Source organism: Amblyomma maculatum, chromosome 5 (genome assembly GCF_055883805.1).
Source record: "Amblyomma maculatum isolate TAMU_Amacu chromosome 5, ASM5588380v1, whole genome shotgun sequence".
Taxonomy (NCBI): domain Eukaryota; kingdom Metazoa; phylum Arthropoda; class Arachnida; order Ixodida; family Ixodidae; genus Amblyomma; species Amblyomma maculatum.
Genome location: NC_139348.1, coordinates 95801406 through 95815829, shown reverse-complemented (window position 1 = coordinate 95815829; position 14424 = coordinate 95801406). Strand labels below are relative to the sequence as shown.

The 14424-nt window shown below is 43.4% G+C and overlaps 1 long non-coding RNA gene across 1 annotated transcript in view; it reads right to left on the bottom strand.

Annotated features, from left to right (window-relative positions):
* LOC146188827 (uncharacterized) overlaps window positions 1-14424 on the bottom strand; it is a 78021-nt gene that overhangs the window by 48143 nt on the left and 15454 nt on the right. Inside the window, exon 2 of the long non-coding RNA XR_014707584.1 lies at window positions 7093-7286. This is a non-coding gene — a long non-coding RNA (uncharacterized LOC146188827). The remainder of the gene's footprint in view (window positions 1-7092; window positions 7287-14424) is intronic.

Here is a 14424-nt window from a genome sequence, read left to right as displayed (position 1 = left end):
GCTACAGACTGCAAGCCATAGAATCAGTTTTAGCAAGCTATAGAAAAGTTTATGCAGTTTATGCTCCTGACGCTATAGAATATTAGTAATAGCGATATCTTTAGATGTCTATAGAAATTTGAATGCATCTAAAGCTACAGACTACAAGTCATATAAGCTGCTTTAGCTGGTTATAGAAAAGTGTATGTTCCTGAAGCTATAGACGACTAGTCATACAGTTACATTTAGCGGTCTATAGAGTGACTGTCTCTAAAGCTACAGACTACAAGCCATATAAGCTGCTTAGCTGGCTATACAACGGTGTATGCTCATAAAGCTATATACTATTTGTCATAGAGTTATTTTTAGCTGTCTATAGAAATTTAAATGGCTCTAAAGCTACAGACTGATAGCCATTAAGCTGGTTTAGCTGGCTATAAAAAGTGTATGCTCCTGAAGCTATAGACAAGTAGTCATACAGTTATCTTTAGCTGTGTATAGAACTGTCAATGCCTCTTAAGTTACAGACTGCAAGTCATATAAGCTGCTTTAGCTGGCTATAGAAAAGTGCATGCTCTCGAAGCTATAGACTAGTTGTCATACAGTTATCTTTAGCCGTCTAGAGAAATATCAATGCTTCTAAACCTACAGACTGCAAGTCATATAACCTGTTTTAGCTGGCTATAGAATATTGTATATACCAAAAGCTATAGACCAGTAGGCGTACACCCTTATATGAAAGTACATATATCGTCGTTTCGAATCCCTCGCGTGACTTGTACTCCAGCTTGATTAAGAGTTGCGTGCTCTATGCAACGAGAAACCGTATGTCATCAACTACAACGCTGTACGACAAAATGATTACGTCACAGTATTGGTATAACTGGTGGAGCACTGTCGCCGCATGGAAGTACGCCTGCAGTGAGTACCTCCGACCCTTGATGGTTTTAGTCGTGGGGACTGCTGGCCAATTTTCAGTTATTTATTCATCGAATTGAAATATAAAACCAAAGATATAGAGCATGGCACACATGCACATACACACCTGAGCATACACAAACACACGCACGCACATACTTGCGCGCGCGCGCGAATTTTCTATAGCTGACCATAGAAAATGCTAAAGACTGCAAATACTTAAATTAGGACACGAGAATCAGTTCATAGGTTATAAACTTCTATAGCAGGCTATAGCTTTTCGGGGTAATTATCTATAGCCAACGATACACAGGATTTTCTATAGCTGGCCATAAACGTTTGTATGCGACCATAGAAAAGGCTAAAGACTGCAGTACTTAGGGAGCCATAAATCTATAGAATAGGTTAAAGACTTTATAGAATAGATTATAGAAAAACCTAAAGACTACCATATGAACGGCTATAGCTTTTTGGGCCAAATATCTGTAGCCGACCATACAAACAATTTTCTATAGCTGACCATAAAAGTTTACACCTGACCATAAAAAATGCTAAAGACTGCAGTAAATAGGGAGCCATAAGTCCATAGAACAGGTTAAAGACTTCTATAGAACAGACTATAGAAAAACCTATAGACAGCCATAGAAGCGGCTATAGATATTTGGGCCAAATTTCTATAGCCGACCATACCAATGATTTTCTATATCTGACTATAGGAAATTTTTGTATGGGAAGGGTAAGCAAAATGCTTTTCATCGATGCTCCCACGTGTAATTGATTGCGGAAATTCGTGAGCTTTCTCACTCAGCCACCAGTAAAGGGCAGATAATATTTACCAGTGGCGACCTGGACACAAAGACATCGGATTCAATAATAGGGAAAGCGAAGAAGCGCGACAAGCCAACATAGAGGTTGTTTTATTGAGCCCATCCCCATTTCTGAAGCAGACGCAGTGATTAGGCCTCAAGTAATCGCGGAGAAAAACGGTTACCTCGTAGAATTATAGCAAATTTTCGAACCGACCTCTGCTATATAAGAACGTTGCTTACGAAAAACCACAATACAGCTATTTGTTCATCGGCGTCTCTGACAGCCCTGCCTGCGACATCGGTGGTATCGGAAAAAACATTTCACATATTCTTTAGCTTCCCGAATACAGTCCCGAAGTACGATCTCGAGCCATGCACTGGATAACGTAGATCCCGGCCGCTGACGGCGAAAAAGATCCTCGGCAAGTGACAGCAGCGATCATTTGCAATGAAGGCGATCCAAGTTCTCCTCAGAGTACCAGTGTGGCCTAATAATTATTACGTGTTGCTCCTTTTTCATTTCCGCTTTGTATCCTTTCATCACTTTGATGCCAGTTCCGGGTAGCCAATTTTCTTTTTCTGCCGATTTAGTTCCCTATCTTTCCTCGTTATTAATTCCTTCTTCTTCTATGTTTTTCTTGTTTGCATGCGAGATGTTAGCACACAGGTATTAGTGGGTCTCTTTCTTATTTCTTCCTTGTGCGTTTTTCTTTTTTCTATGAAAGATGTTGGCATGTACACATGTGTAGTATTTCGAGAAACTCGAATGGAAACAAGCGACGTAGTACATTTCTTCATGTTCTTTGTTTATTTGCTCGCGATAAAGTGTTTCACCACAAGAATGATTTCAGTCTAGAGCCGTTAGGGTGATTCACTTCATAAAAGAGTTGAATGACATACTGTGAAGTCATTCACTTGTGGTACTCAGTGCCCGGTAAAGTTTATTTAAGGGAAACTTTTACGATCGGCGACAGTCACGTGCGCTTGAGGGAATAAGCGGCAGCGCTTTTTTTATTGCGAAAGCAATACTACTCCCATTTTTAGTCCTTCGCGTAGCCATGGTCGGTAGGCACGTTTGACCTTTATTGACCCCAGATGGCTGTGACGCCATAACAGCAACGAGAGATGGACTACCAAGTCGAGTCGTCGGATGGCGGCGGTCGGTAGACACGGCGCGCTGCAGCTGGAGCCGCGGTGCTACTGAGTGGAGGCGCTGCTGTCACCTCTTCTCTCGCACTTGAGAGTAGGAAGAGGGAAACGATGGGTGTATAAATGCTCGTGCTTGCTCAGCTGAGGCACTCGTTATGCATCCTAACAGACAGAAAGAAAAGTCACGCTGTCTCGATGAAGCCAGGAAACGACAGCGGGCTACAGAGAAAAATGAAGAACGAGAACAGCGTCTCGCTCGACGACGCGCTCAAGTTGAGGCTAGACAAGCGCGTGGCGCTTCTCTTGAATCGTCCTCAACCGGTTACGACTCCAAATGGAATGTAATGGACGCTTTGTCGACGTGTTCACTCAGCAGTCGAGAACGTAGGAATGCAACTAGGCCACAACGACGCGTTCAGGAAACAAAAGAAAAATGGCAACAGAACTTAGCGTAGCCACCATGCTATTATTGAATTCTCAACCTACCGGGCTTAACTAAAGTTAAGCCCCAGGTAATTGTTTCGGAGGTGCAGCGGTGGCGTAGCGGTAGAACATCCGCCTCGCGTGCAAGAGGACCGGAGTTCAAATCCCGGTGCCCCGCAATTCTCCACCGGATGAAAAAAAAAAGAAAAAGAAAAAAAAATCCGTGTGTCGATGACATTGCATACACAGGTTTGGGATGCGACCTGATGCCGGTGAACACCTCCGGCAACGCACTCCCTCACCAGAACAGGAGTTGGCCACCCTGGTGCAGTAATTGGCCACAACCTCCTATGATAAGCTCCATAAAACCCCGGCCCTCAGTCACCAGCGGCTGCGGAACAACTGACCACGGCGGCGGTCAGACCTGTGACGCAGCAAGGGGTGCTAAGAAAGCCTGGCTCCGCTGGACAGGCCGCCATTGGAAACTGACCCTGGCAACGTTTAATGCTAGAACCCTAGCTAGTGAAGCTAGTTTAGCAGTGCTGTTAGAGGAACTAGAGGGCATGAAATGGGATGTCATAGAGCTTAGTGAGGCTAGGAGGCCGAATGAGGCATATACTGTCCTGAAAGATGGGCGTGTACTGTGTTATCGAGGTTTACCAGAAAGGCGACAACTAGGAGTAGGTTTCCTTGTCAATAGGTATATAGCTGGCAGTATAGATTAATTCTATAGTATTAATGAGAGGGTTGCAGGCATCGTAATTAGGCTTAATAAGCGGTATAAACTGAAGGTTGTACAGGCCTATGCACCTACATGTAGTTATGATGACCAGACAGTTGAAAGCTTCTATGAAGATGTAGAATTGGCAATGCGAATAGTAAAGACGCAGTATGTTGTACTAATGGGCGACTTCAATACCAAGGTAGGGAAAAAACAGGCAGGAGACAAGGCAGTAGGTGACTATGGCATTGGTTCTAGGAATAGTAGGGGCGAGTTACTAGTTGAGTTTGCAGAGCGCAGTAACTTACGAATCATGAATACCTTCTTCAGCAAACGGAAGAAGCGGAAATGGACATGGAAAAGTCCGAACGGAGAGACTAAAAATGAAATCGACTTCATAATGTGTTCAACCCCCGCCATTGTGCAGGATGTAGAGGTAATCGGGAAAGTGCGATGCAGTGACCACAGGATGGTGAGGTCCCGAATTAGCCTAAATCTGAAGAAGGAACGCAATAGATTAGTAAGAAAGAAACCCATCAACGAATTAGCGGTGAGGGGGAGGGCAGAAGAGCTCAGGATCTCGCTACAGAATAGGTATTCAGCTCTAACTGAGGATGGCGACATTACCCTAGAGGCAAGGAACAATAATTTCAGAGATATCATTACTGAGTGCGCGGTAGAAGTAGGCGGTAGGATAGTTAGAGAGGATACCGGTAAGCTGTCTAAGGAGACGAAAGATTTGATTAAGAAACGCCAGAGTATGAAAGCTTCCAATCCAACAGACCAGATTGAATTGGCCGAGATATCAAAGCTAATCAATAAGCGCAAGGTGGCCGATATAAGGAAGTATAACATGGAGAAAATTGAGCACTCTGTAAAGAACGGGGGAAGCCTTAAAGCGGTAAAGAAGAAATTGGGCATAGGCAAAAACCAGATGTATGCGATAAGGGACAAGGCGGGCAACGTCATCACTAATATGGACAAGATAGTCAAAGTAGCCGAGGAGTTTTACACAGATCTCTACAGTAGCCAAAGTAGTCAGGACCGTAATGAGATTGGCGGTAGGGAAAAACAGTCAGACGTTCCACCAGTGACGAAGGACGAGGTCAAGAAAGCACTAGAAACTATGAAAAGGGGGAAATCAGCTGGAGAGGATCAGATAACTACAGATTTGCTGAAGGACGGGGGGGATATCGTGCTAGAAAAACTGGCCACTCTGTATACGCAGTGCTTGGTGTCATCGACGGTACCGGAGCCATGGAAGAATGCAAACATTATCCTCATTCACAAGAAAGGGGACTCTAAGGACCTTAAAAATTACAGACCAATCAGCTTACTGTCTGTTACGTATAAGGTATTTACTAAGGTAATCGCTAATAGAATCAGGACAACCTTAGACTGCAATCAAGCAAAGGATCAAGCAGGGTTTCGGAAACGGTACTCTACTATCGACCATATCCATACCATCAATCAGGTGATAGAAAAATGCTCGGAATATAACCAGCCCTTATACATAGCATTCATTGATTACGAAAAAGCATTTGACTCAGTTGAAACCTCAGCGGTGATGCAGGCATTGCGAAATCAGGGGGTAGACGAGCCGTACGTGAAAGTTCTGGAAGATATATATAGTGGCTGCACAGCAACCATAGTTCTGCATAAAGAAAGTAACAAAATTCCCATAAAGAAAGGTGTTAGGCAAGGAGACACAATCTCCCCAGTACTATTCACAGCTTGTTTAGAGGAAGTATTCAGAGACTTGGAATGGGAGCAGTTAGGGATAAGGGTGGATGGAGAATACCTCAGTAATCTGCGATTTGCTGATGACATTGCCTTGCTAAGCAACTCGGGGGTTGAACTGCAAATAATGATTGATGACCTAGACAGAAAAAGTAGAAAGGTAGGCTTGAGAGTCAATATGCAGAAGGCTAAGGTAATGTTCAACAGCCTCGGGAAAGAACAGCAGTTTACGTTAGGTAGCGAAATACTGGAACTAGTAGGCGAATATGTGTACTTAGGACAGGTAGTAACCGCAGATCCGGACCATGAAAAGGAAATAACAAGAAGAATAAGATTGGGATGGAGCGCATTTGGCAAGCACTCGCAGATTATGACTAGCAGCTTACCGGTATCGCTCAAGAGGAAAGTATACAACAGTTGCATCTTGCCTGTACTCACCTATGGGGCTGAAACGTGGAGGCTAACCAAGAGAGTTCTACTTAAGTGGAGGACAACCCAGAGGGCTATGGAACGAAAAATGGTAGGGGTAACGTTAAGAGATAGAAAGCGTGCAGAGTGGGTGAGAGAAATAACTCAAGTTACCGACATTCTAGTGGAAATTAAGGAGAAGAAATGGGCATGGGCAGGACATGTAGTGCGAAGAGAGGATAACCGATGGTCGCTGAGGGTAACAAACTGGATTCCAAGGGAAGGAAAGCGTAGTAGGGGGCGGCAGAAAGTTAGGTGGGCGGATGAGATTAAGAAGTTCGCAGGGGTCAAGTGGATGCAGCTAGCGCAAAACCGGGTTAAGTGGAGAAATATGGGAGAGGCCTTCGTCCTGCAGTGGGTATAATCAGGCTGCTGCTGCTGCTGCTGATGATGATGATGATGATGAATTGTTTCGGTAACTAGTAAAAAAGCTAGCGTGGTTGTGTGTTTAGAGTCGTCACGCGTAATACCCAATGCAGAGACATTTGGCAAGACAAATTTAACAAGCTGGTAATGTTAAATTGAGCTTTGGACGCATACCGCCCAAGCGCAAGAGTAACTGTTGTAAGATCAGCCCATGACCGAGTTGTAGCTACCTCTACTGAGATCCTGTACCACCCGTCGTATAGAGACGAGGACATGAGCAGCCCTTTCCTATTTAGGTGAGATTTGCTAAAATTGTAAGTGCTGCGAAGAAACATTTAACCTGCTTGACGGACTATTCACTTAAAGCAGTGAATTACAATGTGTGACATACTTTTTCAGGCTTGCGGCCCTACAAAACACAAAGCCGGCAAGCAGTGCAAACATAAATTAAGCAATGGCCGAATGTCTAGCGTCTCAGAATTAAAAGCAACAATTACAAAATTTGTGAAAATGGCTTACCAAATCGAAGCGCTATCATTTCCATTCACTTTGTATGTAGAACTGCGGTTACTGTAAGTGAAGGTCCTGCGCATGGAATGATTCCCGGTTTTTATGGGATGAAAATAACTCATCACACACACGCATTCATCAGGTCTTTCACAGAGTTCGTAGTTGCTGCTTTGTAAACGAAACGTCATATTCCGCCAAAAGAACTGAAACCAAAATGTGCATAAATATTAGTCTCATTTTAAAACAGTAATTTTACAATCGATATCTGAACATAAGTATCCGAATTCGCTGCTTATTCGTTCTTCTTCTGAACAAGAAAAGGAAAATACGTTGCCATTGCTTAACGTTCTGACTGCAAGACAAGTGGGATACCTGAAGTTCAATGTATGCATAGAAAGCGTATTCATACCGGCCGCTACTTAAATTTTTTTTCTAATCACTCGATGAAGCACAAGGCCTCCGTTGTGTTCTCTGTTCTCAAAAGAGCTAAGCACATCTCCTCTTTTGAAGTGGAGAGGAAAGCGGAAGAGGCCGCCGTGTTCGCCGATATGAAGAAAAACAGCTGCACAAGCGCCTTCATTCAACATGTTTCCAGCCATTGGGCTCGCAGGGCAAGAGGGTCAGTCGCATGCAAGCGACTTAGCGCCCTCGTATTTTGCTGCCGTACTTGACGAGAGCAAGTGAGGCGCCGGCACTAGTTCTGCGAAAACACGACACTTGCCAGACCAACAACACGTCTTATCAGTCGCTCGATTTCTACTGCTACCAAAAGTCAGCATCCCCAGACAAAAACAACCGATCTCGCTTACAATGATCCCGTGCTCATAGTACCAACCTCACATATTGTTGAAGCAAAAAACCTTGATCTCGGAATCGGGCAGAACAAAAATGACTTCCGGCTTATGAACTTAGAAAGCAACCCTCTCGCCGAGCACGCCGAACGCGCCGACCACGAAATCTCATATGAGGAGGTGAGTGCCCCGGCCGTGGAAACTAACCCTTTCAAAAAGCGACACGTGGAGTCATGGTTCATATGGCTTACAGTGGCAACAGCATGGAGGAAGGAAACAGCTTAGAAGAGGCCGTTGCAAATCCCAATGCATTGGAGAAAGTGTGGTGGAAGTGACGTCAAAATTTAGGGTTAGCCAAGTCGGGGAAGTCGGGACTCCTACTCTCCTTGTACACCGATTCACTCGGCCAAGTGCTGGGAAAAGAGAAGGCCTTGAGGAAGGGACTGAACTGACCCCGAAACGTGGCATTACAAAAAAAGTTTTTCGGTTGGTGTAATTGTATTCGCAACTTTTGTTTCAGGAACCCAACCAGGCGAATTTCTGCCGGAGACGGTCTTGTCCAATGTCACCAATTATCCGTTCCGCATTTCCGTTGTCCTGTCCCGCCCTTGAGCGATTATCTGCCATACAACGTTCGCATCACTTACTATACGTCCCTTGCTAACAATATTCTACAATCCTCCAAACATCATCTGCGCCACATGCCGCGAAAAAAATTAACTATTGTGCTTAAAAATCACGTGTTCTAAGCTAGCATATTGGTAACCTTTTACTGGTAGGATATATTTACCTATTGGTTAGAATTTTTTCCACTCTACTCATATATTCCGCCTGATTATACATCATCTTATAAAAGTTTGAGTCCCGTCCAATTACCCTGGTTTGATGTGGAAGGAGAAGCATGGGTTTACTTTACAATATTTTCTAAGCTCACTTCATCATCGTCGTACATAAACTCTCCGGCACACCGTTCTTTGTGTATTGCCTATATCGTTCAAGTTGCCCGGTCACGCGCGCGCAATATTATTTTGCCAAATCATTCTCTCTCCGATGAGCATCGGTGTGGAACGACCTTTTACAAGGCGTCGTCGCAGCCACTTGACCATCCATATTTATAATTGTATAGCTCAAATTTCCAATAGCCAACACATTAGTATTTAATGCGTTTTCTTTATTCACGGAGTTCGGTTGTGGGGCGCTGTAGCTGTCAGAAAGCCTGCCCAGTTGCGTAGCGGTCGCATGCGCTGCTGCATTTCCTCCGTCCGTGCCTGTATGTCACGGTATCAATATAATTTAAATTTCTTTTCCAACTTCCCACATTCTCTTCAGCCTCTTTCTGATGTCGCTGGCCACTTTATAATTTGTATTTGGTGCCGTCTGCTCTGCAATCTGATAGACTCAAATCCCTACCACAAAATGCTCACTGAAGGCTCCCCCTGGCAGAGCGATGATGCATTATGTACGCACCAAAATAAAACACGACAGCAGGCTTAGGTTATATGAAGCAACATCAAAGTCGGTGTTTGACAACACTCTAGGGCTCACCTGACCACAAGAGATATTTCTCAACAAAGTGATAACAAACGTAGCCTACACACCACACATAATTGACAAGTGGTCTCTCGGATGATACGAAACACTCAAGCACAACATATGCATCCACTGTCAGGAAAGTTGTAAAGCAGACATAAACATCTTAGAAGGCGATGCGCATCGCCTTCAGAAGGAAGAAACAAAATTACGCATATTCTGCACAACTACATGCCTACCCCAGCAGATCAGGTTCTATCAAGTACCGCAATACAATATTCCATTACCACTTATGGCAGTGAGAGCGGACCGCTTCCAGTAGTGTGAGAGAGGTTCACTTACAGCAAGCAGATCGGCAGCATGGCAAGCAACGAGAAACAGCTTGAAGAAACGTAAAACTAAACACCCATCCCTTCCTAACTCATCCTTTTATTTAAGTAAAGGTTTCATTCATTCATTCATTCATTCATTCATTCATTCATTCATTCATTCATTCATTCATTCATTCATTCATTCATTCATTCATTCATTCCTTTATTCACGTATATTTACCCCCGCTTGTGTGAAACACAAAATGTTGGCGAAATAACCCTAATAAATGCAAGTAAAGTAGCTAAGAAGCACAGAAGGAAGGTGCGATATTAATCCATATCACTAAATCGCATTCAGGCTACGGGCAACCATATAGCTCAAACAATGCACTCAGCAGAGTATCAGTGGAGTGCGAATCATAATGTTGACCGCCTCAGTATTAAAGCGCGGGGAAATTCTAACATTTCTTATATGGCTTTCTGAACAGCTGTTACGCTTCAAACGGTTCCAGGGACAAAACGCTTTGAGAGCTGTGGACTTGTATGTTTGCAAATTCTAAACTCTAGCGAAGTATGACACAAACTTTCTGCAGTTTTCTGCGAAAGGGCAGGCGTACGTATATGGTGGAAAGTGCAGGCGTATTTGATTATTCATTTTCCTGGCATGCCGACGGGCGGCGTGTATTTCTCAGGAAGACGAAATGGATGTGTGCGATTGTCATCGTTAACGCAGAGAGGGTATCTCAAACTGACAAACTTCTGATTTTAACAAAGTTTCGACATTTGTCCTGGTTGTTGCCTGTATTTCTCTACGTGCTTTAATTCTATGCTAGTGCGAGATAAGTACGTGATAAGGAACATCTAGCTGTGGAAAACTGCAATATAAGAATATGGTCATTTTGTGTACAGCAGCCTACAGAAAGAAATTAGGATATATCACTAAGACATATATCAAACATTCAACTTAATCATGGTGAAAGACGTTGAGAGACAAGGATGCTAGCGCTTTCAACAATTGTGTTTTTTTCTAAAGACGAAATTTCACCAACGTGCGGAAACGTACTACTCAGTAATCCTCGTATTTCCTAAACAAATTACTTATAGTTATAATTTGTGCATAGTACAGAGTTCTAAAGGAGCAATAAAATATATATATTTGTAACAAAAGCTCCAACCATTGAAAGCCATATTTGTTGTTGGTAACAATAGCAGCATGCTGCCTTATCACTGTTATTGTAAAGCACGGAAGCAATCTTCCTCATGCTCCATGCCACCGATACGTGGTTTTATCGTTTACTTTGTCGGGCAAGATGCACCGATGTATCCGGAGCGACGCCAGCCACTCGCGTCTGTTTCCACAATGTTTTAAGTGGTTCAGACCATCTTTTGCGTGTTTATCGAGGTGCTCCATTGCCGACTTGAAACTGAGCACTCGCGAACGCAACGGGCGTTTGTAGTTTGACTTCCACCGACCACTCTTGTTATCTCTGCCGTCGAATGGCTAAGTTCGTTAGCTGGCGCACTCAGTACAATGAATAGTTTATACCTGGAAAATACAAGCCTCCCCAAATGTGCCTATTGTCTTGTCAATACCACGTGGCATCTGGTGGAGGTGCCGAAGCCACTCAAGAGGACCATATCCTTGAAGATGCAGCCAGCCGAATATGCACAGCGACTGGTGTTCGTGCAGGCTCGTGAGCACACCCTCCCCCCCCCCCCCCCCCCCTCTAGATGAAGATTGGAAGAATGGCAACAGTCAACACCCAGCACAACGCCACAAATTTGAGGCAAGTTTGAGGAAGATCTTTCAATCTTACAAGTATCTGCCCAAGTGTGGTTTTGAAAACATGAGTCTTTTCTGAAGGATCGTGACACATTTAAGAGAGCTCCTGACGGTCTTTACAAGGGTAGTCCGTGAAAGAAAGACCCGAAATGGTTCTCCAAAGCAAAATTCAATTATCAAAGTTCCATCCTTAAGTATGCTGAAGAAATGAAGCGCCTATCTCGCCGAACATACCTTGAAATGACAGGAAAAGAAAGTGAATGTATTAATCCAGGCGTCAGACAATCTGTTTTGTTGGCCTCATAAAAAACCCTACCCAGACAGCGTCGTCAGTACAACGGACCCTAGACGCCCGAACTCGACACTACAACAGGCGTCTTCAAGTGCTCTCTACGAACAACTGCAATGCCACAGCGGCGGGCGGAACTAACCTTCTTGAGATTGTCCGTGAGCTGCGCTGACACCTGCCATCGCCAACGCAGCCACAGGCTGCGTCGCTCAAGGACTTCATGCGTGAAGAAGTCCAGGAAGCATTGGGCGTTCATCAAGCGAATTACAACCCTCCAGCCTTAGGAAGTGCGGCTGCTGAGGACACTTAACGATCGCGCAATCAGCTTCCACCATGGTTAGGCTGGACACAACCTTCATCAGTGCTGTACCGACAAGTCGGACTCTGCGGTTTGCAATCGACACCCCAAGACATCGCTACAATGAATGACTGCAAGATATGAAAGATGTTTGCAAAGAAAGTCCATATTCAATATCACGCCGCGGGAGCACTGTTGTAGGATCACGAAGCTGCCAGGAAAAGTAGATCCGTTTACTGTTACTCTAACGGTGCATCGCCCTCATAGTATATTAGGGTTATAACAAGCGGTACGAATTAGTGGGCCATAAAAAGCAGTCTTCGGTTTTTTTAGCTGTGCGGCAAACAGTCCCTTGATGACTGTCAGTTGCGGTGTTAGTAGCACACTGACCGTGTGACCGTTGACTGCGGTCGATTAGGGGATAAGAAACGAAACAAAAAGCACGATAAGGTTACTTCTACTTTGAAAATGAGATGAGATAATATTTTGAACATACTTCGCGCATAGAGATGAACATTTAGGCACCTAAACATTGTTAAATTTATGTTTTTATATCATCCCGTTATTCACCTGTGTACAAAAGTAATAAACTTCAGAGGACACTAACACTCTCAGCAGGACCTGAAGACAATTTTAAATACATACATCTCTAAACTCGAATGTTGACATGTTACAAGGTTTCGCGCGAACTATATATTGTAGGCAGTTACTCCCCCAGGCTTACTGACATATAAAACAATGTTTAACGCGATGCGATAGAGTTAAGCGACCCTTGTCGCAGAAAAGTCGGTGTTGGCGTTGTTGTTCCTCAGTGTAAGGCAAAAATTCTGCGTGGAAGCAGAGAAAAATTTGTTCTGAACGTGCGGGGAATCCAACTACCACCTTCAGATTGCGAAATGAGCACGCAACCGATAAGTCACGGAGTATTAGTTTTTGTCCATACTGTCTTTATTTCGCAAACACTGCAGGCTGGCTGATTTTTCACTAGTGAGCCAGTTTACAAGCAACACCTCTAATTATAAAACGTTCAATTCGATCACTTTTCACAATACATTGATAAACACAGGCACACATGACTACGTTTTCAAGACACCAATTGTTTGGCGAATAGAATCCCAAAACATTCTTGGATAGATCCGATATCAAAATCAGTATGGCTAATTTCCTTTCGATTTTTCTACACGCTATGTAAGTCTAGTAAGTATAACAGCATTATCATATCATACAAAACACCATCCACATTTTCCACCCCAATTCCATGGTGGTGTAAAGAAAACTATTTCTCCAAAGTTCGCTCTGTGATCCCATAAGAACATTTCAAACCAATAGACTATACACAATGTTCAATATATCCGGCTTTCCACACAATATAACTTTAAATATATACCTACATTTTTCTCCGCCATCCATCTCTTCACAAGAAGAACCCCTACATGCAATTCAAGAACGAACGTTTTTGCAGCAGCACACACAGCAATTTTTTTTACACGTTTCAGTTCATTTTACCCCGGTTTAGAAATGTATAATGACTCGTATACAGGCAAAAACAACGCAATTTAAATAGCGTATAGCCTTTTTCTGGTGACTTTGTATAGCCTTTTTCTGGTGACAGGCTAAATAGTTTTTGAAGCAGCAGAATCAAAACAACTTGTTCTCGTACTGTGCGTTTCTTTCTGCGTCTCAGTTATTTCTTATTCTGCTGCTTCAAGAACTTCATATTATGTACCAACTAGCTCAGTTATCCACCATTTTAGCTTTCAGGTTGAATACGCCATTGAAAATCGAGTACATAAAAACCTTGTTGCTTGTACAATTTCAAGAAAATGATCACGCGTTCCCCGAGTGACATGATTAGCGATGTACACAATGAACATTTACAAAGCTCTTGTCAAGCGTAATTGACAAACGGTAAGTAGAATAGGGTCATTTACATACCGTAAAGATAACAAATGGCTAAAAACGTGACGCATAATAAGCGCGACAAAGACAAACCAAGATCGCCTACACGGCGAAAAATGTTGTTCGGCTTGTTTTCTCATAAGCCGAAGCCTAAATATAAACCGCAAAGGCACTGTGTATCTTCTGTATATTTATCCTTGAACAGTGCAAAATCTGCGTCACATACCACACTTTGCTGGCAAATTAAATTGCATGTGGTCGCGAGAGCAAACATTTACATTTATTTCGCCCCCATTTTTCAGGCTTGTTCCGCAGTTAATTTTTCTGCTGTCGCGATTATGGGTCGCTATCCCCATTGTTCTCGAGTGGGATTCCTAGATATTTTGCTGTAGCAAGGTAATGTTCTCAAGTATTCCTACTCCATTAATACAATAACATCA